General features: G+C 52.5%; 1 protein-coding gene and 1 long non-coding RNA gene across 2 annotated transcripts in view; one reads left to right on the top strand and one right to left on the bottom strand.

The window, feature by feature from the left end:
* Positions 1-27,785, top strand: part of ZFHX3 (zinc finger homeobox 3) — a 399,882-nt gene that overhangs the window by 262,316 nt on the left and 109,781 nt on the right.
* Positions 4,418-9,205, bottom strand: LOC109145153. The gene is made up of 2 exons (XR_002046416.3): positions 5,376-9,205; positions 4,418-4,704 (listed from the first exon to the last, which is right to left on the bottom strand). It is a non-coding gene; the product is annotated as an uncharacterized LOC109145153 (long non-coding RNA).

Below are 27,785 nucleotides of genomic sequence, written 5' to 3'. Positions count from 1 at the left end.
GAGCCGGGCGCTGGTGACCGGCGCGGCTCACGCAGCATCCCCGGCAGCCGAGCCCCACAGCTCAGGTACAGGCAGCTCCGCAGCGGCTAAGAATATCCTTAGTTTGCTGTTGCCTCATTAACCAGAAATGTGCCTTTTCTGCGACGCCTTCGGAGCAGCCCAGCAGTTTAATTAGTAACTACGATAAAAGCTACCAGTGCTGTTTGGAGACAGGGTTTCTAAATCCCTGTCATCCCGGACAACGTGTGGATGGAACCGTCGTGGATTTGGAGCCTTCAGTCCCCTCTGCCAGCATCCATCTCGGCAGAAGGGATGCACAGCTCCATGCGGGCTCTGCCTGGGAATGGGCATGGATCTGAATCTTTCTCAGGCAGGACAGGGTATTTTTTTTCAGACATTGTCCAGTGAATACTGTGCATCATCTGTATGTGTGTCCTGTCCAGAGTGGCAGAGAGGAACTGGAAGGTAGGGAGCTGAGGAAAACCCCCAGAGAGCCACTGCTGATGGCCAGGTGCCTGCTTCTCCCTGCTCAGCACTCTGCTTTCCCCCTAGAAAACAAAGCTGCCGTCATACGAGTGCCCATAAAACACGAGGCATCCTGAGTGCAGAGATTAGTGGTAATTTTACAAGGACTCAAATAACGTCGGTCTGCAGGGTGCAGCACTGCCTTGAAAGGGAACAGCAGGCATTTCCCCTGGAAGCAAGTTTCCTCTTTAGAGCAGTTTACGGCCGAGGTGCAGTGTCACATTGTGGCACAAATACGCTGACAGCCTCTGGTTTGGAAGATGAACATTTGATACCTCTTTCTGCTGCCAAAATGCGCTGCCCAGACCCAACTCCCAGCACGGTTATTTTTTGAAGCATTATGTAATTGGATTGCATGGTCAGTAGTGCTTCCTTAACAAGCCTTTCAGCAAACCCTCTGCCTGCTGCAGCCAATCCTCAACCCTTACATACACACTTACTCACGCAGGCTCAGTCTGGAGTAAACTCGCTGCTAAATACAGTTAGAAAACAGACGAAACCAGGCTGGGAATAGATCATCTGCTTCCCTGCGCTACGTGAGCCATGGTGTGGCCAAGTCCTGGGTGCTGCTGGTATGAAAACGGGGTCATGCTGACAAATCCCAGCTGAGGGGTCACCGCTGCCTCCTCTGCTGTGCCTCTCCCTAACAGGATAAAAAAATCTGGTTTTTGGAGCACGGATAGGAAACTGAACCCAGTGTCCTTGTCTGCTCTCGCCCTACCATGACTGCCCTGAGCTTTGGGGACCAGCTTTGGGAAACCTCTCCGCAGGCGCTCAGGCCCAGAGCGACAGGGCCTTTATCCCAGGTTTTGGTGAAAGCTGAGGGGCTGAATTAGGAACCGAGGCTCCGCTCAGCTCCCCGGCCTGTCCAGGCACCGTTCCTGCAGCGTGGCCTGCGGGGCCTGGCCTGCTCGGCCCTTCGCCGTGTTTTCCAGGAGCGTCCCTCTCCTCTGGCCGCTGTCGGCCCACGGGTTATGGCTCTGCTGACTCACGGCTTCCTGTTTGTGATTGCTGACTGGTGGCAGCAATTGCAGAAGCAATAAGAGATATTAAAAAGCGTGAACTTCCACTGGGACCTGGAGATACAATTAGGGCTGTGCCAAGAAATACACTGCAGCGAGCTGCGGAGCCCTGCAGCCCCCCGTTCCCTTGCTGCAGGAAGTAGGAAAATGAACATCACTGGCCTTTTATCATCTCTGAACCCAAATAAAAATTGCATTTGACTTCTGAAGCTCACTCTGGCTCTTTTCCATGCTCCTCCTCAAAGCCTTTGATCCAGCCTTCCTGTCTGGGTCTCCTCTACCTGCTGCTGAGATGTAGGGATCCGTGTTCTGTGCTTTCACCTGACTGATTCTCCACGAAAAGCCTGCATGAGGCTGTGTAAAGAGGCTGCTTTAGAAGGCATGCACAATGTAATACTATTTCCATTCTTTTTTTATGGGAAATATCTCTGGGGAGAAGCATGAAAGTATATGGAGAAGGTGCTCTTTGATCATTAAGGTCTAAATGCAGCATCCAAACTGCATGTCTGTTTCTTCATATTATGCTGAAATTCATCTTGAAGTGCTACTCCTGGGTGGGCATTTTCCTGTTTCTTCTTCCTTGGCTTGAGCATTTGGAAGCATTGCCACCAGTTTCATCTCCAGCCCTGGTGAGGATTGTCCCTAAAATTATTTCGCCACCCTATTGTTACTGTATATATCAGTCTTTCAATGTGTGTTTTAATTCCATTTTTAGCCTGATTGTCAGAATGTATGTTCTGGTTATTCAGCTGAGGACAAGAGGTGGAGGATGGTGTTCTATGAACGGTGTGTCACTGGAGGACAGAACATATGCTGAGGCTGATCTTTGATGGATTGAAGCTACAGTAGTTTGCAGCTAAGAAAAAAAAACCACTTCACTTTTGTGTGAGCATTAAACTGATTTTTAATTTTTTTTTTAACCCTGTGACAGACATAGGGCCGAGAACTGGTACAGAGAACAGACATTAGGGGAAGAAAAAAATCCACCCCAAAACCTCAGTTATTTCAACACATACCAAAAGTGGATTGACAGTGGATGAAGAGGAGGAGGAGGCAATAGTGAACACACAACACAGTTCAAGCTGGCAAGGAGCCCTTTCTTGAAGAATGTAAGTTTAACCTTTAGCATTCAAGTGTCTGGGCTTAAGTGTCATTATGAGCAATACTTTCCTCCAGCACAGCCTCTCCTGCTTGGAGGAGGGTTCTGTGCAACCTCATCCATTTTCCCCTTTCCTGCGTATAAAAATGTGTGTTTCTGGTTGCATATGCTCTGCCAAGGGAGAGCATCTTGGCACAGTGCAGGTGGCCCTGGATGGGTCCGGGCGAGGGTCTGCCTGGCCAAGGGGGCTGTGGAGACTCTTCCACGGCTCTGGACTGACAGAGTGAGTGCTTTGGGGTTTACTGGTTGAATTTAGGCTGAAGGTTTTGTGCCTTGAACTCACAAGTGGAGCTGGCTGGGGCAGGAGGCCTCGGGCTGCCCAGCCCAGGCACAGCACACCAGGTACCTCGGTTTGCTGTGGCCGCAGGAGGAAGAGGGATCTGCTGGCAAATTGCTTTTGGGAGAACCAAAGTCAAATGAGGAGCGGGAAGGGATGGGCCTGGTGTTGCCGTTGTCATCATCATCCCCTCCAGTGCCAACCTCACCTTTTGTTGGAGGCACATAGAAAAAAATTAGAGAGACAGCAGCAGACGAACATCAGACCTGGCTGTGGACAGGCTGCATGTGCCCCCTCCCCCCCCAAATCATCTCCAGCTGTAAAACACTTCAGGGCTGACAGAAACCACACGCAGCCCAGCCATAACCCAATCTGCAAAGCTGCATTCCAATAACAATGCAGCATGGACCTAAGAAACACTGTCCAGGATTCCCGTGGCAGGATGGGTGCTGGGGTGGGGGTGACCCCCTGACGCTGGGTGCTGGGGGAACCGGGGGGACAGCGAAGCCCCCCAGCCCCCCCTGCTGCTCCCTGGCACTCGCCCCAGCACAGCCCTCCCGGGGCACAAATGAAAGCATTGTTGGCGGCCGGGCTGGCGCTGGGGATGGCTGCGGGGGACGTGGCGCTGCAATCACAGCCTGGGCCCCCAATTTCAATATGCGCCGCTCACGTCGCCGCAAATGTCAGATGTGCTTATGTTAAATACAGGTAATATCGTGGCGTGCGGCTGAGAGCGTGATTCCTGCAGATATCTTGTCTGATGAATTTTGCATCTTGTGTTTGTGATTTTTCTGTACAAAGAAGTACAGGTTTTAGAGGAATAAGAGCAGATATTTACAAAGAGATAACGATGAACTGTTTGATTAACTGCAGCAAAGATGCTATGTCAGATCCGATTTCTCACTGCTTACAACACAGGGAGGACATGGTTACTATATAGTAAGTGCAGCTGGTGCTGGTGCTTGGTGAATAATTCAATGCAGACTTTCCTGCAAATCTCCAGCTTAATTCTGAAATAATTCAGAGGGAAAGAAGGCTGATGGACTATTTTCCAAGGAGCATTTGGTACCTGGCTTGCACGGAGATGAGAGGGTTGCATTGCTGTCACTGCTCCTGGCCCACAGCGGGGGGTGAGCACAGGAAGTGCCAGCCCTGGGCCGGGGTCCCTGCGCAGCGGCTCCGCCTGACAGACTCAGACTCGCCCCCAGACAAGCCAAGGTGTCTTGGTCTCCCTGCTGACACACTCTGAATTCTGTGGAAACCGCCCTGTAGTCCAGAATTCTTCTCAATGCTGAAAATATGTTTTTTTCCCTAATTCTGGGGGAACTATAATTTTGTTTTATAACTTATTTCCCTCTTTTTTTCCTCTAAGATGGTTCCCAAACACTTATTGTGGGATTTTTCATTTAAAATAGTTTTCTAGGGAAATTACTGTGACAGTGATTTAATTGTTTAATTAAAATCTGACATTGATGACAACATAAATACAATAGGCATGAGGTGATAGAGGCATTAAATAAGTGCAATTGTGGAATACATCCATAGAGTGCTCTGAGCACATGGAGCCGCTCACAAAGAAATGATGTTCAATATTTATCAGGTTAGTGACTTCTAATTAAATGCCAAGACTTTTTTCTTCATTTCTCTCAAAAAGCCAAGAAACATATAGATGTATTCCAAGTGTTTATTTCCATGGCAAACACATCCACTCATGTTATGGCCTGCAAAACAAGCAAATGCATGTTACAAACCTGCTGTCTGACTGAGGGGTGTTTACTCAGCCTGGCTGCAGCAGCCTTGCCAGGTTTGGGGACAGCTGGAATAGCCCACAGAGGTCCTGTCACTCCCACTGCCTAGAGCACAATGTCTTTTAATAATCAGGTAAAACCCCAGAAATATATTTGAGACAAAAGAATAAATGTTTCTTTGAACATGTCCCCCAGCCCAAACCCCCCCCCCCCCCCCCCAAATCCTACAGCATTTCTTCTAGAGCAATAGTCTCTTCCCTCCAGCATCCCCGTGTCTCAGGAATACGGGCAGCAGCCCCCCCAGTAACTGAGGCAAACGTGACTGCAGAAGAAATCCCTGCTATCTGGCTGAAATTGCTCAGCAGTGTGGCTCTCCAGCCGTGCTGCATTTTTGCATCCCAACAATGACTGTGCTGCTGCTGGAATATCCCTTTCCATGCTTCTTGCTGGGCGTCTCTAAATGGTATCAACTCACTTCTGCGGCTCAGCAAGCCCTGTGCAATCCATCGCCGTCGATTGCCTGCCCTTTCCCCCTTCCAAACCCAGAACAAACACATCTGCTCCAGCTTGACTCCCCTCAACCTTCCCCCCTTCTCCCGCTCAACTCCACACAAACAAACTTTCCAAAGGAAAAGCTAGCTTACCTGGCCAATGCTTTGGGCATAGAGTCATACAAACTGATCAAGGCAGACATCCTAACTCCAGCACAGGGATTTGATTGCAAATTTCCATTGCAAAGGAGCAGAGGGAACTGGAAATCTGACAAATGCCTTCAAATTGACCCGTGTTTCCACAATGCACGCAGTGTTTAAAATGAATGGCAGACTTTATCATTTGGAGCTCCTTCAAGGACTCTGGCCTTCCATGCTTTGTTCTGATTCTTCAGACACATTTCCAAGAAGCACAGAGCTATGAAAGTGGATGATATTATGGAGACTTTTTCTAAGCTGGACCTCCCCCCTCCCAACAATAATTTTTAAAGCCTGAATTTTAAAAGATAGCCTGGAACTTTTCTTTTAGCTCTCCCCATACATCAGCCTTTTGTGCCTCGTCAGCCTCTGGCACCGCAGAGCCTTGGCCCAGTCCCCCTGTGCTGGGCGGTGAGCAACGGGATACGCTTGTGGGATCCCTAAAAATTCACCCGAGTCCAGTGCTGTCACCACAGCCTTATGCAAATGCGGCCCACCCCTGCCTCCCGAGCCCCTGGCAGCCAGGTCCTGTCTCCAGGGGAGGACCTGATCTCCCTGCAGAACCCAGGGAACTGGAGCTGCTCACCCCCATTTTACATGTTAAAGATAACAACTATTCTTGCGGAGAGTCCTGTACAGAAAGCCATATTTGCTGCCTCGGAAAAACATTTTGCTTCAAAGTTGTTCCTCTTAATTTGTATATATTTCTACAAATAATAACTTCCCTTTAAAGCACCGCTATTTGTTCCATCTGTTCAAAATAACATAGAAATGAAATGATACAATTCTTTGCGCAAATACATCAGATATGGCATGAGACAAAAAAATGGGTTAATCTAATAATTCAGCTGTGTCTTTACCAAGTTTCCTATGGGAAAAATCAGTCTTATTTTCCCTGCAGATCTGATACTAAGAGCTTCTTTCTACTAAGCACATTAAAAGCTATTTGAACCCAAAATCCCATCTATGCGTATGCAGAGATACACATATAGAAACAAGAGGCATCCGCACGATTGCAGATGAGGCTGTATCAAAATTTCTAATCAAAGTAAGGGAAGCCCCTTTTTATATTTTAGCATTCAGATTGTCTTTTTGCCTAGAACAAAGAAATCTTACAGGAAGTAAATTTTTTAGAGGAGACACACATGCACATACATGTAATCATACCTAACGATTTCTGTATGAATTATCCCTTAATTCCTTGGCTGCATTTCAGTCTTTGCGTAGTGGTTTATCCGCTGGTCCTGCAGCCGTTACTTGTTCCTTCCCTTCTTTTCACACACAGCCTCCCCTCATCACCTCTTTTTGCAACCTGGAAAACTGGGAACTCTCTCATTCCCCAGCCCCCAGACGTCTGTCTCCAGGATGAGGGGTAAACCTCTGCCCTCTGCTCATCTGCTGTTTCCCTTCCCAGCCTGAGCTGCTGCCTTGCCAGGAGGGGAGGGAAGATGTCCTAGGACTTGACCCCAGGGCAGAGCCTGCTCGGGCAGGACCAGCTCCCAGGAGGGTGGGGGGGGGCGCAGGGCGCACGCCCCTCTCCCCGCTTAACCCCTCCGCTCCTCTGACCTGGCGCCTGCTGCCCTCCTCCCTTTCGGGTCACTCGGGCTCGTCCCGGGAGCGTGACGGAGAAGACGGAGCACCGAGGGGCTGTCGCAGGAGGGCTCCGCGCAGCACGGCCAGAGGAGCAGCGGGATCTCCGAGCAGGGGATGTTTGGTTTGTGTTAACTACCCAGACAGATGCACTTCGGCATGTTTGCCTTTATGGGATCCATATGTTGTCATGGGAAATTAGAGGACAGCGGCACACAGCTAGAATTCACGATGCAAACGCGGAGACAACATCCATGGCTCCAGCCCGCGCCCGCACACGTCCCTGTGGAGGTGCCTATTTCTGGAGCATCCACAGTCACTTCTTTGCTCCCCAACTTCCCGACACATTTCCTTTTGCTTTGCTCTGCAAAAAGTGTGGTCACAGGCAGCATCCGCACCCTGGGCCACCAGATCCACAGCCTCAGGGGAAAAGAGGTACTTCTGAGTTATCCCAAGTGCTAAAGGCAAGGGTTACTTTATTCTTGCCTCAACTTCTTCCTCAACCCACGTTTGGTTCACGTTCAGCAAGAACGACAGCTACAAATTACATGCACCTTCCCAAGCAGCGCACCAAGCAGCCCGAAAAATTCTGATTCCTCCAGGGCTCCCTGGTTTAGGGGTTGGTTGGTTTTTTGGGTTGGCTTTTTTTTTGTTTTTTGTGGTAGTTTGGGGGTTTTTTTGTTTTTGGTTTTTTTTTTTTGTGTTTCTTTTTTTTTTTAAGGTTTGGGGTTTTTTGAAAGTGAGTACATTAACAATTATTCTTCCATAAAACCAGACAGACATGTATCAAGCAGGGACTGATTTTTAAGGGCAGCTTTTAAAGGCAAACTGGTCCCCCTCTAGAGTCAATCCAACCACCAGGACTCACGCACAGCATGCCCGGGTCACCGGGCACACCAGGGCTGCAGGTACAACATCCACAGAACCGTGGCAACTCTCGAACCCTGAGTCTTAAAACCTGCGACTTTCTCCCAAACGCAAGACACTTCCAGCAATGCATCAACAGTACAGTCAAATTCCTAATCACCCGTCCTCTTCCTTCACCCCCATCCCACTTAAAGGGACTTGTCAAAATTCCAAATGTCAACCCCCACGTTAAGAAATAGGGAAAGCTCAAGACATTTAATTATAATAGGTACTAACAAACATGCAGTTTATTACCTTGCCGTATAAAATACATCTACATTAAGGTTCTCCCAAATGGAAAAACTGACCGCAACTGCATTCCTTGTTCAGAGCTATGAAACAAACCGGGAAGATAATTATTTGGGTTATTATGAAAAGAAAAAAAAAATAGAAAAGGAAAAAAAAAAGGCAAAAAAAAGGCAAAAAAAAAAAGCTTCTTTAGATTTTCAAGACATGATTTAATTTAGATGCATTTCTGATAGTAATAAAAATAGCTTCTTTTAGAAGGATGAAAAAACTATATTCCTGAAGCCTGGACAGAGGTTCCTTACTGGTTCACCTCCTCCTGAAATTCAAATCCCACGTTCCCAGCGATGATCAACATTTCTCACTAGGGCTGGAATGGGGAGGGAGAAGCTCCTGGAAATAAAAATTTTAAATAATAATCGGACATGGACCCGAGCAGAAAATGAAAAACGTTACCGTTAGGCTAGAGAAATATTTATTTAATCAAAGCAGAGGTTCTGGTGGGACTGGAGGAATGTTGTATCCTTTCCTAAAAAAAAAAAAAAAAAAGAAAAAAAGAAAAGAAAAAGAAAAAAGGGGGGAAAAGAGGAGGGGGGTAGGGGGGAGAAAAGAGAAAGCAAGAAAGAAAAAAGGCAGAGGCACAGCCGCCTCCTGGAGTTCCCCATTGTCCGGGGCTATAGAGAGCCCCAGAATGGCATTAAACTCACAAAAGGCACATTGTGCGGGGGACAAAAAAAGCCCCTTCTTCTACAATAACTTTTAGCTTCTTATTTTTAGAAAATGACAAAGCTGTTGCCAGCGATGGCTGGTGAAACCTGTAGCCCGGCTCCCAGCGCGGCTGGCCGCAGCCGCATTGATCCGCCGGCCCGCTCGGAGCGGCGGCCGCCAAGTTTGAACGGGGCCGGGCCGCGCCGCGGGGATGCTGCGGGCGGCGGCGGCGGGGCCGGCGCGCAAAGTTGCGCTCGCTGCCAGACGCAACTTTCCCGGCGGCTCCCGGGGAAACTTCGGCGGTGGCGGGGGTCGGCCCGCCCCGGCTCTGCCCTGCGCGGGGCGGCGCGGCCCCGCCCGGGGCGCGGGGGCAGGTGGCCCCGCGGAGGTCCCGCCACCGCGGAGCGGAGAGGAGCTGCCGGCCGGCCCCGCGCCCCCTGCCCTGGCCGGCGCTGCGCGGGCAGGGCGCTCCGCGGGGCAGCGCGGCGGGGCGCGGAGCGGGGCCGGGCCGGGCCCCCCCGCCGCGGGCTGGGGGCCGGCCGCTTGCCCCAAGTTTCGGTGCGGCGCCGCCGCCGCCGCCGCCGCGCTCCCCCCGCCCGCTCCTGCGCGCTCGCTCCCTCCCCCGCCGCCTGGGCTGAATCTTATTGATCCAGAAGGTGGCTAATTAGCCCTTCCCGTCGTGCCTGGGTAATGAGGCACATGCGCACTGCACTAATCAGCCATTTTTTGCAGGAAACTAATTAGCAGAATAAAGATCCAAAGAGTTTTTTTTCTTCCCAATCATCAGATCTGAGTCCGGGCGCTTCCTGCTCCGGCGACCGCCAGCCCCGCCGCCCGCTCCGCGCCCGCCGCCCGCTCCGCTCCGCGCCCGCCGCTCCGCCCCGACCCGCCGCCGCCGCTGCTGCTGCTGCCGCCGCCCGCGGCCCCCTCTCTCCGGGGGGCTGCAAACTCCCCGACAACGATGCTGCTGCTGGGCAGCGGCGGCGGCGGCGGCGGCTCCCGCTCGGCTCCGGCTGCTGCCCCCGGCTCCCGCTGCTGCTGCCCCGGGCCCCTCCGCGGAGCCCCGCGCTCCTGCCGCCGCAGCCGCCGCAGCCTGCATGGGATCTGTAGCCCCCGCGCCGCCGCCCGGGATTAAAAGCGCCGCCGCCGCCGGAGCAGCGACCGCGTAAGTGGCAACTTTTCTGCCCTGTCCCCCGCTCGGGCTCCTCCTGCTCGGGGCGCCCGGGCTGCTTTGCATGGGGCTGGTCCGGCCCCCCCTCCCGCCCGCTCCCACCCACCGCCCCGGATCCCCCAGCAAACTTTGTGCCGCTCGCCGTCCCGGAGCCCCGCCGCCGCCGCCGGGGACGCGCAGGTGCCGGCGCCGCGGGGGCCGCTACGCGCCCGCGGACCCCCCCCGCCCCGCCCGCCGGCCATGGCCGCGGGGCGCGCAGCGAGCGCGGCGCCCGCCCGGCCGCTTTGTGCGCGGCGGGGCCGGCGGCGGGGGCCCGGCCTCGCGCGGAGCCCGCGCCCCCCGGGACCCCGCCGGGCCGCGGCCGCTCCGCGCCGGGGACGCGCTGGAAAACAAAGGGGCGAAGAAAGTGCCGAAAACTGCCCCGGCGGCGGCGGGCCCGGCCCCGCGGAGCCCCGCACCCCGCGGCCCGCACGGCCTGGCCACGCACAGTAACGGCGATTCTTGTTCCCCGCGGGCGGCTCGGTGCGGGAGCGCGGCGGGGGCGGGCGGCACCGCAGGCCGAGCCCGCTCGGGGCCGGGGTTAATGACTCGGGGCTGCATCGCCCGGCGCTTATCGCACTACGTGAAACGCGGGTCCTGTCGGTCCCCGCCGGGACCCGCCGCGCTCGGGTTCCCGCTGCCGCGCGCACCCTTCGCGGGCAGCGTGTGTGTGTGTATGTGCCCTGGCTGTGCACGGCGTGCGTGGGTGCCACGCACACGCGGGGTTCGGACTGTGAATTATTTATAATTTGGGTTGCATTTGTTTGTGTCTTTGTCTTTTTTTTTTTTTTTAATTATTCAGTTCTTCCTTCCCTCCCCCCCCCCCCCTTTTTTTTTTTTTTTTAAACCAACAAAAATTGGTTCCGAGCAAGGTCTGTTTCTCTCTCCCGCTGTGCTTGGGGCTGCTCTCGATATGTCCTGGACTCTAACGCAACCGTGTCCCCTCTGCGCCGGCTGTCTGTCTTTCTCCTCTTCTTGCTCCTGTTTAATATGGAGCAATTTTCTGGAGACTCGGTGACTCCCTCCTTAGGGTCACATTGAGTTCGAATACGACTGAAGGTGCAGGAATCCTGCAACGGAGGAAATAAGGGAATAGAGAGAATGGGGTCAAGTTGGCTGCTTAGAGGCCAAAACTCCCATAGCTGCCTTTAAAAATATATGTATAATATTTGGCTTTCCTCACTGTATTACGGATTGCAGCTTCCCCTTTCAGGTATTTTCCTTACAGCTTAAAGCCCTCGCTTCCTTTTGCCTCCCCTAACACCCTCCCCCTGTTAGAGGAGAAGGGGGGGGGAGGAGGGAAAATAAAAGGAAAAGAAATGGGGGGGAGAGAGAGGGGAAAAAATAAAACCCATTGAGTTTAGGCAAATAAGGTTTGGTCTCCGTATCCTATTACAAAGCACTTTGAATATGCAAGACATCACACAAGACCAGTTATTCCAGTTACGACAAACTTAAAAAGAGAAAAAAGCGAGGCATGTTTAGATTGTAATTTGTTAGAGCAAGATCCGTATTTAAAATTCTGTCTTTTAAATATTTTTTTTTTCTAACCTTGCTTAATATCCAGCCTTTTCTGATGTCTGGGTTGGGTTTTTGTTTTTGGGGTTTGTTTTTTTTGGGGTTTTTTGCATTATTATTATTAAAATCTTTCCATCGAGTTTAGGAAGACCGCTGCGAGCAACGCATTTTCTGTATTTTTGTTCCTGTATCTCGGAGGAGAGTTGGCAGGGATTCTGTGGTTTGCAGTTACACAATATGTTATCATGTTTTTAATCACTAAATCATTGCAGTGGTTATAGATTTACAGTCTTAGGGTATTACTGAGCGGCGCAGCGCAGCCCGTGTGTGCGGGGACATACGAGAGCATGCTGTTAACATGCTCGTGAACTTTGCTTTTAAATCATTTCCCGGCCGAGCCGCGGCAGAGTGCGGAGCCAGCGTTTTGGCATCACCCCTCCATGCACTTGAGGAAAGTTTGTGCAACCCTCCCGGCAGGGCAGGAGCTCCGATGGGCGTCGTGCACGCCCTATCCTACGGCGCTGGCGGTAAGCGGCGGGTCAGGGGGTGCGAGGGGTGGCCAGTGGGCCGGGGCCGCCACCTGCGTGGCCGGGGGGATCGGGCCGCCCCACCGGCCTCCCTCTGCTCCCGTTGCACCCTTTATTATGTAACAGAGCCCTTGGCAGCATTAAAAATTCAGCATTACAAGCTGATTGTAATGCTCCCTCATTAGGGAGCACTGTCTGGTCCGGCACTGAGTGAAGGCGGATCGTGGCTTTTTGGCTGCCGCAGCAGCGCAGACCAGAGAGCAGCTGGGAGGGGGGCGAGCGGGGCGTCCCGGGCCCCCGACAGCAGGATCGTGCCGGGCTCCCCACCACCATGAAGCGCCGGCCCTGCGGCCAGGCCCAGGGCTCGCCGGGCTTCTGCTCTGCCGCCGGTCGAGGGCTTTCCCCTGTGCAGCTGCCTGAGCTGCCTCCTGGCCGGTCCTGCTCCACAGGCTGCCTTCGACTGGAACAAAAGCAAAGAAAAGGCACATTAGAGGGGAGCGAAACTCTGCATCTGGCCCCAGAAGTTGCTTTGCTGTATTTGTATATTTTTTTCCTCCTCTTTTCTTTTAAACGTGGTCATTTTGGGAGCAGAGGGCAGCAGGAAGTTGGCTCCAGCCCCTATCCCGCGCACCGTGCCGGCCACAGCAGCACTGGTCCTTTGCTGCAGAGCCTCCGGACCCCCCCTCCCGCCCTGCTGCTGCCTTTTGTTCCCGCAGGACCGAGCCAAGGTGCTGCTTGGCGGGCCAAGGCAGCGCGGGCGGCCCCGTGTGCCTGGCACTATCGGCTGGACTTGTCATGGCCGCTGTCACACTGGGGCCCGGTGGTGGCCGCTCTGACAAAAGCAGAGGCGTGTGTTCCTCTTTCATCTCTCTGCTTTGACCCCCGCCCCATTGCTGTCGGTGTCGTGCCAGAGGCCAGGAGCGGCAGATTTGCTTTGGGCCTGGCCGGTGGTTGAACGGCTTCAGCAGGAATCGCTGAATCCCAAGCTGATGGACACACAGCTGGCTGCATCAGCCTCCCTGTTAGCACCTCCTTCCGCTTTCCAAAATAACAGTAGTAGCAGTAATAATAATAAAAAAAATGTTGCGTGGAGAAGCAGAAAAAGAATTAGTTGGCTTTTACATCAACTTTATTCACATGCCGTGCTCTGTTCTGCGGGGGCTCGATCCCTCGTGGGAGCGTTTCCCTACCAGTGTCGCTTTCTTGTCTGCGGTGGGAGAGTTTTCGGCAACCATCTTCTGTGGGTGCTGGTGGCGGCGGCGCTGGCCCTGCTGGGGCTGGAGGTGTGTTTGCGCTGCGGAGATCGGTTCCAGAGAGACAGGCTCGGGAGAGGTTGAGTGTTTCACGGCTCCTGCATCCCTTCACCAGAGTGCAGCCAAGGTTTGGCCTTTGTGTGGCTTTGGGGGCCATGTACCAGTGGGTGCGTCCGGCTGGCAGGAGAAGTGGGCTGTGAACAAAGCTGGGTCACGACAGGTCCCCCTGGCCCAGCACATGCCAGACCCCTGTGCCGCTCGCAGGCTCCTGCAACTGATGACTGTGGGGGCTTCAGCCTGGGAAAGGCCCCTGGGGCCACAGCAGGTGCCTGTGGGGGCTGTGCCCGCTGTGCTGCTCCTGTTTCATCATGGTGGGTCATCCCCCACGCCATCTGAGAGCCCATGGGGAGGCTGCCCGTCCCTGGGGAGATGCAGGGGTAGACTAGAGAGCGGAGCTCCTCTCTGGGGAGCAGGGCTCCCCCTCCCTTCCTCCTCGACAGCCAAAATTCAGGCTGGGTGTCCAGCGCGTGGCAGCAGCAATGGGGCTGTCGAGGGCTGTCGTGGCAGGAGAGTGGGAATCAAAACATCTGTGCGCAGGCCTGGGCGCCGCAGCCTCTAATGGTTTCGACGGAGCTGTTGTGGTCTGTTGTCTGGAAAATCTGCATTCTGCGCCGTGCCCGAGGGGGCCGCGGCACCGCAGACCGTGGCGGTACCTAAATATAACCGCCTCGCGCCGAGGGGTGAGGTGAGGGCAGCGGGAGCAGGCCGCCCGCTTGCCTTCTGCTTTGTCTCTGATTTGCGATTCAGGCATTTTTGTTTGCTCCCGAGGTTGGGTTTGTGTGTAGGCAGGGATTGGAGAAATAGATAAATTCCAGCTAGTTTAAAAAAAATACCCAAACAACAAAACAGGGTGGATGAGTCGGGCTTCCCTCGCTGCCGGCAGCGGTCCTGCTGCTGGGTTGGGGATCCCACCAGCGCTGGCCACCCCTGTGTTCCTCATTCCCCTCGGAGACGCTGCGGGTCTCGCTGAGGTCTCACTGTGCCGGCAAGAAGCCAGAGCTTCCAGCGCTTCCTTGTTGGCTGTGCTGGACAGATGTGTCCATCTGTCGGTGCGGGAGGTGGGTGCTCGTCGCCACAGCAACGCTGGCTGTGCGCGGGGCTATGAGCGCCAGGTGTGTATTGTGTGTGTCAGAGGTGGCTGTGAGCACAGTCCAAGTTCGTCCCCACACGAAATTATTTTTTGGTTGGGGATGTCAGGAAGGGAGCTCATGCAGGCCGCAGCTGGTGGTGGCTGCCAGCGTGTCCCAGGCGCTGCTGAGGTGGAGGGGACAGCGGGATGATAGCGGGTGCCGCTGGCAGGCTGCGGCCACCCGGCTTTGCCCTTGAGTTTGCTGCTAGGAGAGACACTTAGCTGTTGATTGTAATTTCATTATGTCACAAGTGCCAAACATGCCTCTTGCTATGAAAAGGCAAAGAGGACCAGCAGTATTTTTCTTTCCCCCCTCCTGGAAAACAAACATTTCACAGTGTTCTGAATTGTGTGGTGCACGTTGCTGTTGAACATGAGGATGCTGGCCCTGTGGTAACCAGGCTTTCAGGTATTAAATTTGGTGAGGGCTGAGCTGCGTGGGTTCCTTGGCATGGCAGTGATGCTGGAGTAGACAATGTGCTTGGCAGCTCTGGTAAAATGTTTTTTCCCATCCTCCCCCTGCCCCGGTATCTGGGAAAGTGGAGCCTGCAGGGCCTATAACACGTTATTTCTTAGTGTTTATTTTCATGGCCCAAGTGTGCCTGCTGAAGCATCGGTCCCTGCCGGGGAAGATGGGAGCTAGTCCCAAACCCTCAGGTCCGAGCAGCAGCGACCCTGTGTCCTGCCTTGGGCTCACCTCGTACTTCCAGCTGCGCTTTCCTAGCCGGTGGTAGCCCACTCCAAAATGGCTGGTTGGATTAGTTGGATAACAGGGGGTTTAACCCTCCTTCCACACTGCCACCGGCTGCCTTGTGCAAACAGACCGGCGCTTGATGCGGAATTCAGCGTGCAAACGGAATTGCTGATGTTAACATGGCAATGATGTGCTTGATCCTGCTGGGTTGGGCAATGGGTTTCCTGAGTGACTGTGACGTCTGGTGATGGGCTCAGACGGTTTTGGTCTTCTTGTTATAATGGAATTGAGTGAAGAAGGGGGAGGTGAGGAGGGTGCGAAGGCACAGCTGGCTGAGCTGCCATCAGGTGCAGGTTGTTTGAGATGATGCAGAATCTGGGGCTTCTTCTCCAAGGTGTGTTTGCTGAGGTACCATGTGGTGGGAAAGCATGTTGGCAGGCCTGGAGGCTGGTTCAGGAGAGTGAGCAGGGAAAATGCACAGAGCTACTTGGTGTTTGAGGCACAGGTTTGAGAGCTGCAGAGTCTGCAAAGCAGCCCTGCTCCTGCAGTGTGAAGGTGTTCTGGATTCGGGCTGTGCACAGCAGCTTGTGCGTTCCAGCTGTACCTCTGGTGTTGCAGAGGCTGGTGTGCAGCCCTTGGATACCTCGAAAGCAGAGCAGGGGCTCTGCCGTGCTGGGGTGCGGGAGGTTCCTGCACAAGGGCTGTGGAGGCAATGCTGCCGGGCCGTGGTTCCTTGGGTGTGCAGCGTTGGACAGTGCTGGGTGCCAGTGCCAGTGCAGGAGCTGGTCTCGAGTGAACTGTAGCAGTGTGCTTGTGGCCGCTGGAGTGGTACCGACGGGTGGTCTTTGCTCCTGGTGCATGTCCCCTTATCGGGCTGAGGTTGCTTTGTGCTGTGGCATGTGGGTGAACGAAGGCCAGGGAGCGGAGGGCAGACGGCCACCACGTCCCCGTGTCCTTGTGCGGTTCCCACCGCAGCCCCTGACTGTGCCAGACAGAACTGTAGATGTCAGGCTTTGCACAGAAAGGAGAGCGGGGAGGGAGGGCGAGGAGGAGGCACAAGCGCGCAGCAGCAGGGCTGTGAGGTTCAAATTAACCTTCTGCTTTGTTGGTGTTGGAGTGAGGCGCCCCGGCCGCCAGCACAGTGCAGGCCCACCATCGTTCATACGCAGCTACGTGGAGGAACGGGGCCAGGAGCAGGGCATCCTCCCAGTGCTGGTGAGGGAGGGGGACAGCAGGTGCCCGGGACACTGTTGGGCCCAGACACTGGAGGCGAAGGCGCCCAGTGGGACTCAGGGGCTGGCAGGGCTCACCGTGTCCCCAAGGTGCTGCGGTCAGTGCCTTTGCATCTGACTTTGGGTGCTCTGGCCTGTCTTCTGGAAGCCGGGTGTGCAGCACCCGGGTGTGTGCTCCTACACAGCTACTTCAGATGTCAGAGCCTAAATTTCTCCTCTTTAATTTTCTCCTGTTAATTTTGTCTCTTTTAGTCTTACATACTTCCTTCCCCCGTTCCTTTCTTCTTGCTGTTTTTCATCTTCCGTAGAGACAGTTAAAAGCAGCTTAACACCGTGAGCTTGTTTGGAAGTCAGAAGATCTGTTTCAGCTCTGACACTGACTTTGGGCAGGACACCAAGTGTTTGCCTCTGCTGGAGGATGAAATGGGATGATGTGTAGTTCACATGCAGGGACTGTAAGTGGGGGTTAATTGTGAAAAATCATAACATGTCTTAAATCCCCAGAGCATTGTTTCATCCTTAAATTTTAAGTGGAAGTACCTGCTGTGCTGGGGGCAGCTGTGGAGCAGAGGGATTGTCCAGAGCACCTCAGCACCTCCCAGCAGAGCGCTGTGCTCAAGACCTGTGCTGTGGTACTGGAGAAATGGAGCTGGTTCGTCCTTTGTTTTTGACACCGCCTCATCCCTCCTGGTGTTGCCGCTTTCTGGGGTGCAGTGCGCTGGGGTGGAGGACTGGTCATGTTGGGCAGGGTTTGTAGCCCTACAGAGTCCAAGTCTAATCTTAAAGGCACATGTGAAGGTGTAGGGAGGTGTACATCCTGAGCTCCTGTTCCTCAGGATGAGCTCCTGTAGGCATGGCGTTGGGCCTGCAGCACAGCTGGAGGAGGCGGCAGCGGGGTGGAGCGTCTGGTTGGTTGTGTTACTGATCAAGAAATGAGGATGGTGGACAAGAAGCACGCACTGTCCCACAGCAGGCTGGTGCTGGAGGAGGGCTCGCTGGATGGGTTTTGTGGCAGTGCATCATGGCTGGCAGAGGGGAGAGCGGGTGGTGAGCTGGACGCTGCTGCCAGCCCCATGCCCTTTGCTGGCCACGGAGCGGGTTGTGAGCCGTGTGCTGGCGTGGGGTGCCCAGCCCTGGCGAGGGTGGTCAGCACCACGTGCGCCTCCGCTACTTCAGAAACCAGTCACTCGGCGAGTAGCAGTGCCTGTCTGAAGGAGCTGCCACAGATGTTTTTTTTTTCCTTGATTGCCTTATTTTAACGAGCCTCTCCACTGTTTCCTCTTTATTTTGGGCAACATGGAAGTCCCAGAGGTTTGCATGAGATCCTGGAAATTCCCCAGGTGGTGGGTCTGGTGCCAGTGCAGCCCTGCGTGAAAAGCTGCCTTCATGGCAGGCTTGCAGCGGTTTCACCTGGAACTGCAGATGTGTGAACAACAGAGCCAAGCTCTGGAAGTGCCCGGGGGATTGCTTGGAGCCTGTGCAAGAGGAGGAGGAGGATTGAGCTCTGATCTGTACAGCAGTGGCTGGGGTCAGCCTCACGGGAGGAACAGCATTACTGACTTCTCTTCTCTTGAAACTTCCCAACTGTGCCCAGGGCTGCAGACCTAGTTGCCAGAGGCCCCCTGCAAGGTCCTCTGGCTCTTGGCAGTACAACTGGGAGTGTCCAACCAGCCACTTCTCTAGCCATGTTCCTCGTTTAAGCATACCTTTGTGTCTCTGGAGTGATGGGATGCTCTCTTGGGACTGGAGGTTTCCTTCCTTGAGTCCAAGTAGCCACTGGCTGTGTGAATGTCTGCTTAGTTCAGGCAGGAACTGGATGTCAAGACTGGTTTTTATCCCCCCAGCGATCTTTTTCTCAGTCCCTTCTTGCTTCTGGGTACAAAGCCCATGGAGTAGCAACGGTCAGTGAGATGCTTTTGGTGAGATTCCTCAAGAAGCACTGGCTGTCCTCTGGAGATCTGAAGTTCTGTACCGCTGGAGAACATGAGTGGAGAGGTGTTGGGCAGAGACATAGGTATTTTACTGTTGGTGGTGCTCAGTGGGTCTTCTGCATTTTAAAAACAAAAAAAAAAGTGGAGAAACCAAAAAAAGCTCCATCTGCCATTAAAGCGTAGTTGCCAGGAGGTGGAGGGGAGGAGTATTTTGGTCACAGTTTTCCCCTATGCAAATATTTGGGATATTAAAATCTGTGTCTGTGTCTTGTTGAAGGCCTTGCTGGACTGTGGAGCAGGACTGGGTGATTTTTCAACTGCTGTTTTAATTTACTTTTGTTAAGGCTCAGCTCTCTCCATTAGTGCCATTACCTGGATGTTGAACAGTTCCAAGCAGTGGTTTTGGCTGTGCCTGACCAGCACGGAGGGGATGAGGGCCTGAAGTCAGCCCCATGGTCCAGGTCACTATGAGGAGGCTAGGGCAGTTCTGAGCCCCAGAGGTGATGTTGGTGACTGCTGTGGAGATGGTTCCTGGCTCCCTGATGCCTGGAAATAGAAGGACTGAGAGTCTTAGGGTGCAGATTGTTTACAAAAGAGGAAGAAAATGGTAAAATAAAGGTTCTTTTTGTAGAAATAGCTACAGGGAGTACTGTGGGAGAAAGGACAGAGGTGGTGTTCTTTAATGTTCTCACGGTGTCTTGAGTGTAAAAGTTTTTTTGTTTGGTTGGTTTTATATTTCAAAGTTCCTTCTTCCTTGTATGAGCCTCTTGCACAGCAGAGGAAGAGAAACACTTAACAAAAATAGAGCCTGTGTTTGCCTAAAATGAGGTTGCTGTGGCATGTTTAGGACTCGAGACTGTGACTTTGAAGCTGACTGCATTTCATACTGCTGATACCCTTTTAACTGTCTTAGGTAAACAGTTCAATTGGGCTCTGAGAAATGTCTGGTGAAAACTGTGCTTGGCTCCTCATTCTGACTGTTTCAGAGGTTTTCAGAACAAATACCCTCTGCTTACCAGCGCTCTTCCTGCTTAGAAAAGTTTGCATTGATTTATTATTATTTTTTCAAAGGATTTACTTGCACATTAGAATGCCCTGTGGACATTATTTTCAGTTCAAGGAGGGTTTATTTTAGTTTGGCTTAATTGAATTGGAAACAGTTATGAGCTGTACCAAAGCAACTTGATTTCAAACCAAAACAGGAATGTCCACGAGCAGGTTCACACTGCTGTATTCACATGCCTGCACTGAATTCCTCTTGTTTGCCTGTGTGTAGGAACTCTTGGCAAGTAAATCACAGTGACGGCTCAGTGGTGCTGAGGCAGGACCTGGAGAGGCTGCTGGGGCTGGTGTTTTATCTGTGTGTGACACTGATGCTGCCACCAAGGCCAGCCTTGCCCTGGATGCTTTTTCCTTTTGCTGACACAGAGCTTTGGGGCAGTGGCACGGGGAAGTAGTTTAGGGAAGGGACCTGAGTTAGAAAAACTGCTAAAGGACGGGGGGGAAAAAAGCTTCCTCAAAATATTTTTATTTTTGGTTGGTTTTTTGCCAGTTTCCCTTTAATTTGAAATAATCATGTGGTACAGGTTGAAATGGCTTTGCTGGAGCGGAGGGGAGCAGGCAGGCAGGACCGAGGACTATTCCCAGAGGAGCGCTTGCTCTGCTGCTGCCCGAGCCAAAAGCATGGTCCCAGTGTGGGGCTGGCTCCTAAGTGTGCCTTTGGTGTAGGGTGCTTGGGAGGAAGGCACTGCTTTTAGTCATCCTTGTTTTGTTACTCTTTTGCCCTTTTCAGGAGTACAGCAAAACTCAGAGGATCCCTGTGCAGCCCTTTCACCTAAGGAAGCTGAGCTATGGCTGAGGCAGAGGCTCAGCTGAAGGGTGAGCTCCTTCTACCATGGAAGGAGGAGCTGGTCCCCACAGTGCCCTGGCTCCTTTGGAGCATCCTTCTCCTATTGGGAGCTCTGGCCTGGGGAGCTGGGTGGAAATTGCTGGGCTGTGCTGTGGGTGAGCAGCTGGGGCTGCTGGCAGCCAGGGCCTAGTCCCTGGGCTCTGCCGTGTGCGGCTCTGGCCCTGCTCCAGCCACTGCCGCGGGCTTCATGCCCTGGTGCGTTCCGTGTGTTCTGTGCGAAGCCAGCACCTGGAGCTGGCAGCCTGGATGGCTTCTGTTTGTGGTTTCACCTGCCTAAATAAACAAACAATCTGTTTGCTCCCCCTCCACCCCCTGTTCCTCTGCAGCAGCACTGGCCAGCGTTTTGATGAAGGATCTGGATCCTGTTTTCTGAGGGGTCTATACCTGCCCCAGGTAGCTCCTTCTCCTCCTGGGGTAGCTCCCTCCTCCCCTGTCCAGTGCTCTTTGCAGTTCCAAACCAAGTATTTGCTGCAGGTTTTGAAACTGATTTTGGTTTTATTTAAGCCATTGCCTAATCTCATGTCCAAGGAGTTTCTTCTGTGTCTTTCTAACTTTGCAGAGTTCTGGGATGTAACTGGTGGCAGTGGAGGGGCTGGCAGAGGCTGCACCGGCCACTGGCAGAGAGGAGGGTGGCCAGGCACGTGCTGTGCCCTGCCCTGGTGCGGGTCGTGCTGGGTCTGGCTGTGCTCCTGGGTCTCAGCTGTGTATGTGTAGTGTTCTCTGTGTGCTTGTACATCAGGTGTGTTTAGACTCTACACTGAGGTCTGTCTGTCCATCCACATCCGAGCACCAGCGCAGTGGGGGCTCTGTTGGGGACATCTTTGTATAGATGCCCCTTTTCCTGGTCATTACAGAGTGATTCCTGTGTAAAACCTCCAGATTCTGATTGTTTCCATAGACTGATGATTTCTTAATGGTTTATTCTTTATAAAGTCATTAGTAAAGCAAAACATCATACCCCAGAGTGAAAATGTGATCTTAACTGGCTCCCAGGCGAGGACAAGCAGAAGTGTTTTCTCCTGCAAACACACACTCAAAAGCCAGAAGGGTGGTTTCTAAATCAGATGATGCAGGACCTGAGTGTGGAAATTGCTGTTAGAGCTGCTGTGATTTCTTCAATAATGTGTGTTCTGAAACTTTGCATTTAGGGGTAAAAAACAATCTAGTCTAGAATATTTCTACTGTACCGCTCGTTCAGTTGTGTGTTGTCTGTTGTGGTGGGAAGCTCATCCGTTCATCCTGCCTGCCGGCTCAGACTTGGCTCCTGTTGGGATGTGTCATGCTGCTGGCTGACTGCAGACACAGTGGTGCTGGTTTCCAGCACTGTTCTGAAGCTGCGTGTTCCTCCTGTGCACAGGGCTCCATGTACCCTGTGGCAGGGCCAGGCTGTGCTGCTTTGCTCTCTGCCTGAGCTGCAGTGATGAGAAACTTGCATTTAATGAAAGTCACCATCTAAGGTTCTTGGGATCTTGCCAGTGAGAGTTTCCTATTTAAAATTAGAAATCAGATTTCATTTTTCTTTTTGTGAAGCCTTGATGTGAACTGGTGGTTGCTGGAGTTTTCTTTTAAATCCCGAGATCCCAGCTGAGGTGACTGGGGGGGAGGAACACACAGTTAAGCAAAACCCTAAACAGTGGAATTGAAGATTTTGTCTTTTTGTGAGACAAAAAATAGTAACTTTTGTGTAATACTGAGTCCTCAGTGGTAATAAGTGACTCATTAGGCAAATGCAAAGTGTGTAAAGGCAGGGAGCTCTGAGCCCATCAGGGTGCTGGCGGGTGTGGAGGGAGGGCCCGAGCTGGAGCTGGGAGGCTTGCTGCCAATGGCACCTGCAGCCTCTGCTGGGCAAGGAGGAGAAACCTCCGAAGCAAGGAGGCGAGGTGAGGTGAAATGTGTGATAAAGCCTGCGGCCACAGTGGCTTTTGGAAGGGTAAACTTGTTGAACTGCTACAGTAGCTGGATTTTGTTCTGTTCAGGTAATTTGTTTCAGGCTTTTGGGCACATTCTTTTGCTATGTCAGATGTGATTTGTTCTTTGTGACATGGGTCTGTCCATCTTCCCTGCATGGCCACTGTGGTGGGAAGCCTGCTCTACCCTTATCCCGGGTGAGGAGCAGCACGGCTGCCAGAGTGAGGAGCTTCCACTTCGGCTTTTCTCTGGCAGCTCTTACTTCACTGTTGACTGGGATTGAAGAATTTATCCCATTCCTTTGTTTTACATGCAAGGAAACCTTATCCCTGTGGCTTCTGTTGCTGCTGGTTGTAGGAGTGTTGGTGGAGATAAGGGCCCGTTCCCTGTGCCCCCCCGGGAGCAGCTGGCAGCTTGCCTGCCATGACCCACAGGAGCCAGGCTGGATTTCTGTGTACTAATGGGCCTGCCTTGTCCTGCCTTGTTTGTCATGATTTGTGGCTGCATTTGTATGCAAATACTAACAACTTGCTGCTGAGTTAATTAGTGTTTTTTCTCTTTGCTTCCTGGAGCTTAAGCAAAAGGTCTTTATTCTCCCCATTTCGGTGGTCTGAGCTGCTCCCCCCCCCCCCACACCAGCATGCCCGTGCTGGGTGTCCTTAGGGCAGTTCAAGCCCAGTTGCATGAACTGGCTGCAGACTCTTGGGGACCTCAGGACAAAGGTGTCTGTTGAGGGGTTGAGGTGGTCACTGCAGCTGGATGCTCTGGGATTGAGCACTTCAGAGTTGGGGTTGAGCACCTTAAATGCCATGGGATGGATGATTCTCAGACAAGATGCTCCAAGGGTGGCTCTGGTGACCTGGACATGACAAGGATGGAGTGGGAATTGCTGGCCTTCCACACCAGCTGGGAGTTTGATTTTTGCTTTGACAAAGGCAAAGGCAGGCATTTCTTCCCCTCCCAAGTAGGGTATCTTTGTGTCCTTGGTTGGGCTCAAGGATTTTACTCATTTTAATCTTTCATTCCATCTCCTTTTCTGTGGGCCTCACAGGTGTTTGGGTCTGCCAGAGCCCCCAGGTTGGAGGGGTTACCTGCTGTGCTCTGGGGCAGGTGGGGTGGGCAGCAAGAAGACCCTGGGCAGGAGCTGCTCCAGGGGCCGTGGTGGTGCCCAGGCTGTGGCTCCAGCCAGCGTCAGGAGTCTAGGCAGTAGTGCTTGTCCCACTCTGCCTCTTTCTGCCCTCCAGCCAAGGCTTTTTCACAGTTACTGAGTCAGAACTTCTGTTTAGTTTTTAAGGCTTTGTTTTTATCCTGGAAGGCAGGGCTGTGGCTTCTCAGTAGCAGGGGTGACAGCATCCAGCTTGAAGCCAGGGACTGGCAAGTTCCAGCTGGAAACCAGTGGCCCTTTGCCCTTGGGTTGGTAAGTGTCACCACCTTACTCATATTTGAAGCCTCGGTGCCTTATTGCGTGATGGTGGAGGAGTGAAGGTGAGGTGGGGTGGTAAGTTGTGCAGCACTGCATCCCGCTGGAAGAGGGGATGTACCCACTCATTAGTGTGGAGCTCCCCATCCTATCAAGGAACGTTCCCAGGAGTGGCAGCTCACTGGTCAAGATACATTTCCTGATCCCAGAGCCCGAATTGCTGCATGTTTTCTAGTCATCTGAGGACTAATGAAAGAGAGGGGGTTTGGAGTATTTTATTTTGGTTTCCTGTTTCAGTGCCCCTCTGAGTTGAAGAAACGCTTCTGATACCCAGCAGTGTTTTTCACCACTGGATTTTAGACATGGGAGATGTATTTTTCCCTACTCTTGCTTTTCCATTTCACACCCTGCAAGGCAAAGGAATGTGGCACTGCAGACTCACCATGCTGAATTTTTCTGAGGAAGTACAGAAATGAGGATTTTTCTGCAGTCCTTCTGAACAGATTCCCAACACTGTAGTGGGCTTATAACTCCGTAAAGCTGAGACTTTGTAGGAAACCCAAGTGAGCCTGGGTAGGGTCCAGGCAGGAGGGGTTGAATTTAGGACCTTGCAGAGTGAAATACAGATTTTTCTAGTTCCATTTGGGCTGTTGGGACCGTGTCTGTCCTAGTGACTGTCTCAGTGCAGAGGTCTGAGGTGAGAAGCAGCTTAAAAAGGCTGTGTGGCATGTGAGGAAGCAAGTTAGCTCTTAATCATATCATATTGGCCTCCTTTGCGGCTGATACATCTGCTGTAAAACGCTTAGTGCTGAGTGCCTGATTGGGCAGCCCATGCTAAGTGTTCAAACTCCTGCTGCCTTTTTTCTTCAAACAATATCTTCTGGCTTCCAGATTTCTGATAAATTGATAAGAGGAATTGCGTGAGTCAATAGAGTTGTAGACACTTTGCCAATATAACCCTAGCGCTATTGATCTGCCAGTAAATTAAAGTCTTACTTAGAGGCTGCCGATATTTCTAATCTCCTGCCTCACCAATTACACCCTCCCAGCTACCTGGGAAAGACAGCGATGGGAGACGAGGCTGCCGAGGCTTTTCCAAGCAAGTGGGGCCGTGGCGTGGCAGCCGATGCCTGTGTGGGACCAGGGGTTTGGGGACTGGCGCTGGCACCGAGTGCGGTGGCACTGGGGTGGGTACCTGTTGGGAATGTTGCAGAAGGGATTCCTTAGGTCAGGGTTGAGCCTCCCGCAGCTCCTGGGCACAGCCCTGGCTGCAGGAGGATGGAGACAGTTCAGAGGGGCAGTGAGCCTGTGTCCCTCGGCTGTGTCCAGCTAGGGAGCTGCCCTCAGCCCTCTGCCTTCCCTGGCATGGAGTGGCCGATGCCATCAGGTCCCGATGCCATTGGGATTGTGGTCCTGCAGAAGGGCCTCTGAAGAACGAATGCTTGCTGGAAGATGTGGATGCAGGGAACCCCGCTGCCCTACGGCTCCTTCCCTGCTGCCTGCCCTGGGCTCTGCCCCTTGGCTGCTGGGTTGAGGTCCGGACAGAGCGGGGCTTTCAGCTGTCCAAGAGGCCATAGATCAGAGAGCCCCCGCCAGGCTCCCACGTCGTCCCCACCCCCGGCCACCCACACACCCCCTCCCCTGTGAAGTTTCAGTGGATTCTTGCCCGATAAGCCCCTTTCAAGTCTCATTTACGTTTGAAAGTCCATAGCTAGCTTTGGGAAGAAATCTCCAGATAAATGCTGTGTTCTTTCTAATACCCCAGAGCGAAAATCAATGGGAGGGATAATTCCTTCCCTTGTCCTACATGGACTTTCATGTGTTTCTACCTCCAGCAGCACCTTTTAAATAAAGAGAAGCAGCAGCCACCCTCCCCTTTCTACTCTGCCCCCTGGGTCCCAGCCCAGGCCTGCCGAGCGTAGCGGGATGCAAGGTGTGGGGGTCCCTGTGTGGAGACGGGTGCTCAGCTGGGGGGTTTCTGTTGGCCCCTTGGGTCCAGTTTGGGCTTTTACTGGGAGAAAACTGCACATCTGTCTGGATTTGCAGGACTGGCTGTAGGGATGTCTCTGGGAATTCACATCCAGAGTGGTCTGTAGCTGGAGCAGAAGACCCAGGTCTTGGAGGTGGTGGCAGCAATACTGTGGTGAAGGGATTTAAAAAAACCATTCATTAAATCCAGTGAAGTGAAGGTTCTTGTCATATAAACTGCTGCCAGGTGGAAGATGGCCCTATAGTGTTATCAATTTTTAACCTAAGCTTGTGCAGAGCACTCTGGGCAGTGATGTCTCTTCTGCCAGGCATCCAGCAGTGCCTGCTATGAGGCACATCCAGTTTCCAGAAATACCTTATAGGAATTCGTAGCTGGGACTGGTCTGAGACAGCTGCTCCAGACTGCCCTGGAACATGCTTCTATCTAAAGGTTGCATCCTCCTGCAATGAAGTTCTTTATCTGGCCACTTCCTTGCTGGCTGCACTGAGCTGCATTTTCCCTGGTGTTGTGAAGTTATTGTATAGACTGTACATTAAAAATTGTAGCTATTCCAAGTCTGCTGTTTTGGCAGGGAATCGCTGAGTCTTGTGATCTGTCTGTAATGGAGTGGAGATGCTGAGCTGCAGCAGGATATATTTACACTGAAAGCTTTTTCATGGAGGAAACATCTGAGCAGCTGAACGGCATGAATGATGTCTTTAAATTTCTGGTAGCTCCTGGTACAGTGCTGGCAGCAATGGGCAGGTAAAGGGGAGCAGCTGTGCAGGTTGCCTCCCCTGGTTAGAAGAGCTGAGGCAATGGGTGAGCTGAGGGAAATCCTGTGTGGACCAGATCCTCAGAAGAGGTGCTGTTAAAAAGGGTGACTCAGTCCTTACTGTATTGAGATATTTGAATCCTGTTCATGCCTGGTGATGCTGATGCCCAGGGCAAGGGCAGGTTGGAACAAGGCTTTTCTACGTTTCCAAATAAGTTTTCAGGGTTTCCTTGAGGCTTTTTGCTCCCTCCTGGCCACAGCTTGAAGTCCCACAGTGCAAGGCTGGATAAAGGGTTTGTGAAACTTTGTGGATGGCAGATAATTCCTCACTTCTTTTAGCTGGAGCATGTAATGGATGAGGAGTTCAGCTTGTTTTTCCACCCGTTTCTGTTGGCCAGGACTGGAGCTGCTGCCCGCAGCTCTCTGTGGAGCAGGGAGTCGCCCGGGGTGGCTTTTGTCATAAATACTGCACTGCACTCAACAGGGAACGGTAGCATCAGGATGAAACCCATTCATTAGCAGTATCTGCATGCCTGCCCAGGTTCGCCTTTAGGATTGGGATCAGCTGAAGCTCTTTCTGGTGGGTCAGTGGTGATTTCTCTCCAGCTGCCAGAGACAGAGGTGACTCGACCACTGGCCCTTGTGTTTCTCCTTTGCATCCTGAAATATTTGGTGTTCTGTATGTGAACTTAATGACTGGTTAACGGGTTACAGTCTAATACCTCTAATTCAAATGTCTCTCAACTTGCAGGAAATCTAAGTTTGGGATTTTTGTGCTCTCTGCCAAGGCTGGCATTTGGACAGTGTTCCCTAATTTATTTCCACAAACTGGAGAAGGCTGTAATTTACTATTTTAAGAAGCGCGTGTTTCAATAGACCTGTAATGAAAAAAAGAAAGTTTGGTGCATGTCTGAAGCTGTAAGAATCACTGGACTGGATCAGAACAGTAACATGTAGTAATTTGACCTTTGCAAAGTGGACAAATTCTTCTTAATTTTTTCCTCTGACCTGTCTGCAGAGCAGTGTATTCATAGTCACAGAAGCACAGACTCGAAGGGGCTCTCACTGTACCAAGAGGGTATTGCTGGCACCATGGTGGTTCTCCTTAGGATCTTGCTTTGGAGATTAGGGACCCCATGCCCATGCTTCATCACCTGTAGTTAACAGAGGGAAAAACTTTAACTCCTACCCTAAAACTTGGCCTGCAGTGATACAAGAATGTGGTTTTTTGGGTGGATAGTGAGTAAAATAGGTCATAGCTATTTTATATGTGTGTTTGAAGACTTACGACTGTCTTTTCCAAAGCTTTACAAGACCAATTCCCCATTGAAACAAAAAGGTTCACATAACCTTCAAAGCAAATCTTGAGGTGTTTTACCC

This window comes from Corvus cornix, chromosome 11 (genome assembly GCF_000738735.6).
Source record: "Corvus cornix cornix isolate S_Up_H32 chromosome 11, ASM73873v5, whole genome shotgun sequence".
In the NCBI taxonomy this organism is placed as follows: domain Eukaryota; kingdom Metazoa; phylum Chordata; class Aves; order Passeriformes; family Corvidae; genus Corvus; species Corvus cornix.
Note: the sequence above shows the minus strand (reverse complement) of the source record. Positions and strands in the feature narration are given on the sequence as shown.